This window comes from Camelina sativa, chromosome 16, assembly GCF_000633955.1.
Source record: "Camelina sativa cultivar DH55 chromosome 16, Cs, whole genome shotgun sequence".
Lineage (NCBI taxonomy): Eukaryota > Viridiplantae > Streptophyta > Magnoliopsida > Brassicales > Brassicaceae > Camelina > Camelina sativa.
This window is the reverse complement of record NC_025700.1, coordinates 4,544,856-4,549,860: the sequence shown is the minus strand read 5'-3', so window position 1 is coordinate 4,549,860 and position 5,005 is coordinate 4,544,856.

The window sequence follows — 5,005 nt, the reverse complement described above, 5'->3', positions numbered from 1 at the left end:
GTGGCATGCACTGGGTAGCTTGGGATAAAATGTGTAAAGATAAATGTGAAGGGGGTATAGGTTTCCGAGCTCTTGAACAATTTAATGATGCAGTGCTGGAAAAACAGTACTGGCGTCTTATCCATTATCCGAATTCCCTAGTGGCTCGAGTAATGCGTGGTAGGTACTTCAGGAACAAACACCCTCTTTCGGCTAAAAAACCATATAACCCTTCCTTTGCTTGGCGGAGTATCTACTCAACTAAGGTATTAGTGGAGCAGGGTGCGAGATGGGCGGTAGGCTTTGGCTGCTCCATCTTAGTGTGGCGGGATCCGTGGTTACCGGATACTCGTCCAAGACCAGCTAATGGTCGAGGTCGACTATTGCTTCCAAGTTTGATGGTTAATCACAAAGGATTGGCATTTACCTATTCTGGAGGAGTTTTTTGATCCGGAGGATATTCCGATTATTCGGAGTATTGCGGTCAGCAAAGTTTTTAAAGCAGACTCTTTAGTTTGGCATTTTACTAAATCAGGGAAGTACTCTGTGAAGTCTGGTTATCGGTTAGCACAGGAACTAATCTCGGAAGTGGAAATTGGACCTACGTGCATGGCTCTTCACGCCCATGCGTGGAAACTTGAGGTTCTCTCCAAGGTTCAACATTTTTTCTGGCAGGTCACTTCTGGAACTCTTCCTGTATTGGAACGGCTTGCACACCGTGGCGTCCGATGTGATATTCAGTGTAAGCGGTGTGGTCTGGAATCGGAAACCACTAACCACGCTCTTTTTAAATGTCCGCGATCAATGAGTATTTGGGAGTTGTCTCCTTTATCACTTGAAGCCAAAGGTTTTCCATATGCATCAATCTATGCGAATCTGGATTTTATTTATTGGCGGGCGGCAGGGCAGTTCAGGATTGTTGATATTTCTATTTATCTCCCTTGGATACTTTGGTCGATATGGAAAGATAGGAATAAAAAGGTTTTTCAGGGTTTAGAGGCAGAACCGACAGAGATTTTAAATCAGGCAACAAATGACAGATTATTGTGGGCTGAGGCCAAATCTCTCTCTGATAGTTTTTTAAATACCCAGGCTTCTTTGGAAATTAGGGAGCCGTATATCCGTTGTCAATTTGATGGTTCATGGAAAAATTCGGATGTTTTACAGGGTTTGGGGTGGTGGTTTTGTGATGGGGATGATTCAACGATTCTTTTGGGAGTTCGGAGTCAGCGACGTGGCCTTACCCCCTTACATGCGGAACTACAAGCCTTGCTCTANCAGCTAATGGTCGAGGTCGACTATTGCTTCCAAGTTTGATGGTTAATCACAAAGGATTGGCATTTACCTATTCTGGAGGAGTTTTTTGATCCGGAGGATATTCCGATTATTCGGAGTATTGCGGTCAGCAAAGTTTTTAAAGCAGACTCTTTAGTTTGGCATTTTACTAAATCAGGGAAGTACTCTGTGAAGTCTGGTTATCGGTTAGCACAGGAACTAATCTCGGAAGTGGAAATTGGACCTACGTGCATGGCTCTTCACGCCCATGCGTGGAAACTTGAGGTTCTCTCCAAGGTTCAACATTTTTTCTGGCAGGTCGCTTCTGGAACTCTTCCTGTATTGGAACGGCTTGCACACCGTGGCGTCCGATGTGATATTCAGTGTAAGCGGTGTGGTCTAGAATCGGAAACCATTAACCACGCTCTTTTTAAATGTCCGCGATCAATGAGTATTTGGGAGTTGTCTCCTTTATCACTAGAAGCCGAAGGTTTTCCATATGCATCAATCTATGCGAATCTGGATTTTATTTATTGGCGGGCGGCAGGGCAGTCCGGGATTGCTGATATTTCTATTTATCTCCCTTGGATACTTTGGTCGATATGGAAAGATAGGAATAAAAAGGTTTTTCAGGGTTTAGAGGCAGAACCGACAGAGATTTTAAATCAGGCAACAAATGACAGATTATTGTGGGCTGAGGCCAAATCTCTCTCTGATAGTTTTTTAAATCCCCAGGCTTCTTTGGAAATTAGGGAGCCGTATATCCGTTGTCAATTTGATGGTTCATGGAAAAATTCGGATGTTTTACAGGGTTTGGGGTGGTGGTTTTGTGATGGGGATGATTCAACGATTCTTTTGGGAGCTCGGAGTCAGCGACGTGGCCTTACCCCCTTACATGCGGAACTACAAGCCTTGCTCTGGGCCATGGAGTCTATTTTGGAGGCAAGAGTGGATTGTCAAGCTTTTGAGACGGATTGTGCAGAGCTTATCGCGATGGTGCAGAAGCCCGACGATTGGCCAGCCTTTACGATTTTACTGGAGGACTTCTCTATTCTCAGATCTTCTTTCCCTTTCTTCACTCTGGACAGGATCCCTCGTGAGTCTAACGCAAGAGCAGATTGTTTAGCCCGGTCTTCAAGAACTTTAGTTTCTGAAATTTCTTTTGTAAACTTTTTCCCTCCGGTTTGGGCGACCAATCTCGGAGTTCTCTTTTAATTTTGGAAAAAAAAAATAAAGAAATGAATATTGACTAAAACCATAACAAAAAAGAATTATGATGTATACAGAATCTACATAACATATCGCTGACCGAATGTTATAGACTTAGGTGATAGGATCACGGGAAGGATTTGTATTTATTCTTATAATCATGAAGCTATTGGTTACATATGTTTAAACTAGTTTCCTGATATAAAGAATATCATTATGATTTTGAGGATCATCATAATTCATGAACGTTTCACGGTTGAAAATGTATAACTGAAGAAAACATTTAAATACAAAATGGATACGACAAAAGAAGCATTTTTTGCAAATACTAAAATACTGTACCCCTAAAAGTTATTTAGTAAACGAATCATGATATAGTTATCAAGTGTTTGTGCATGTGCCTGCCGATTTATGGATATTAATTTCTTCATCTAGGGTTTTCGTAGTATATATTAGTAATAAAACTTGACATTAGATGATATATACTACCAAATCTAGCTAATAATTCTCGATCTTATAGTTTCATACCACAAAACGTTTGATAGAATGTTCCGAAAGAATTTGGATGAAGAACAATTTGTGAATTAGCTAGTTAGATCTGTGAATTTAATGCTTGTTTTAACTTATTTATTTGTATACTCCTACAAGACCTTGAAAATTTACTAATTAATTTACTTGTCCGATGTCTCATACTATATACTAATTGACTCCAATTAAACAGGCCAATTTTTCGGCTGTTAAAATATAAGAAATTAAGAAGTACGTATTTGTGAAAGCATAAGAAGAAAATGAAAGATATTCCATTAGTTATGTTGGAGTAAACAAAAACGTTAGAGAAGAAAAAAACCTACAACTAGATAAATTGGATTTAAGGCACACTCACACAACCCATATCTTCCCTTACTAGAACTTTTTTTTAATGGAGGGCGATTTTAGGGTTTTGCACACGGAAGACCAGGATGCTACTATAGCAGATATCGGGGAGAGGGGGAAGCCTCCGGGTGACCCTCCGGACAAGTCTATGTCGTGGGTGCAGAAGGTAAAAGATAGTGGTGGCGGTGGGATCCTTTCCCCGGATGAAGTGTGGATGATGACTTTGTTACGGAGAGGGTGAGTTTGTCGTTCCCATATGGGGAGGATGGGGAACCGGTGATAAAAATTGAGGAGGAAGTGTTAACGGCCATGAACGGCTTATGGCAAAGGTGTATGATCGTGAAGGTGCTTGGTCGCAACGTCTCGGTTTCAGTGTTGAGTAGGAGGCTAAGGGAGTTGTGGAAGCCGGTCGGAGTGATGTCAGTGATGGATCTGCCTCGCCAGTTCTTTTTGATTCGTTTTGAATCGGAGGAGGAGTACATGGCGGCTTTGACTGGCGGCTCATGGAAGGTGTTTGGCAGCTATTTTATAGTGCAAGGATGGACTCCATCTTTTGATCCTATACGTGATGATATTGTTACGACTCCGGTTTGGATTCGATTGTCAAATATTCCAGTCAAATTTTATCATAAGTCTATCCTAATGGCCATCGCGAAAGGGTTGGGGAAACCGATTAAGGCGGATGTGACGACCCTGAACTGTGAGCAGGGTCCTTTTGCGAGGGTGTGTGTAGAAGTAAACCTGAAGAAACTCCTAAAGGGGACGGTGATGATTAATGGGGAAAGGTATTTTGTTATGTATGAAGGCCTAACCAATATCTGTTCTCGTTGTGGTCTATACAGCCAACTGGTGCACTCGTGTCCTCAAAATAAACCTGTTCAAGTGGAGGTAACTCAACCACTGCAGGTCCCTGTGGGGACGGAACCGGCTCGTACTGCTGTTGTTGATGAGGGTTTTATGGTGGTATAGTCGAGGAGACGGAGAGCGGTGTCTCCGGTGGCGTCAGTGGTGTTTGCGGCGGGTGGTTCTGGTAGTGAGCAAGGGATTAATCGCGGTGGACCAGTTAAGGAAACAGGATCTCGGATTATTCCGTTGGCTAATAATTTGGAAGGTTAGAGGCGGATTTGGTATCCCGTGAGTTAAGGGATTCTGATATGAATGATGTTAATAAGGAAAATAGAGTTCCTCAAAATCTAGAGATGCGGGAGAAGATTCTTGCACAAGGTAAGACCGTATCACAGGCTCGAGTGTTGGTAAAGCCTAAAAATGGGAACAAGGAGGGCCTTAAGGAGAGAAGAGTTGGGGGTTCGAAGGCCCATGAGAATAATATGATTAGGCCCAAACAAACAAAGGTAACTAAGCCCACCCCGGGTTTGATTTTTGGCCCAATTCGTGGGGAATTGGAATTGTCCTCGAATGGCAAGAGACTCAGAGTCGAGAAGGAGAGCTGGGGGAGGTCGGGTGGTGCCGTCGCAATGGGTGTGAGATTGGTCCGGACGGCGGTGGTATGGATCCGTGGAATACGATGGTCCCTGAAGGTTTGGACTCTGGGCAACCTAGTGTAGGTGGTCAGCCTGAGGATCGGCGAGTCGTGGCTGATGACCCAGGTGGGAGTTTGTGTCCGGTTGACGAGACCCAATGAGGTTCTCCCCCGGTTGTTCCGATTTTT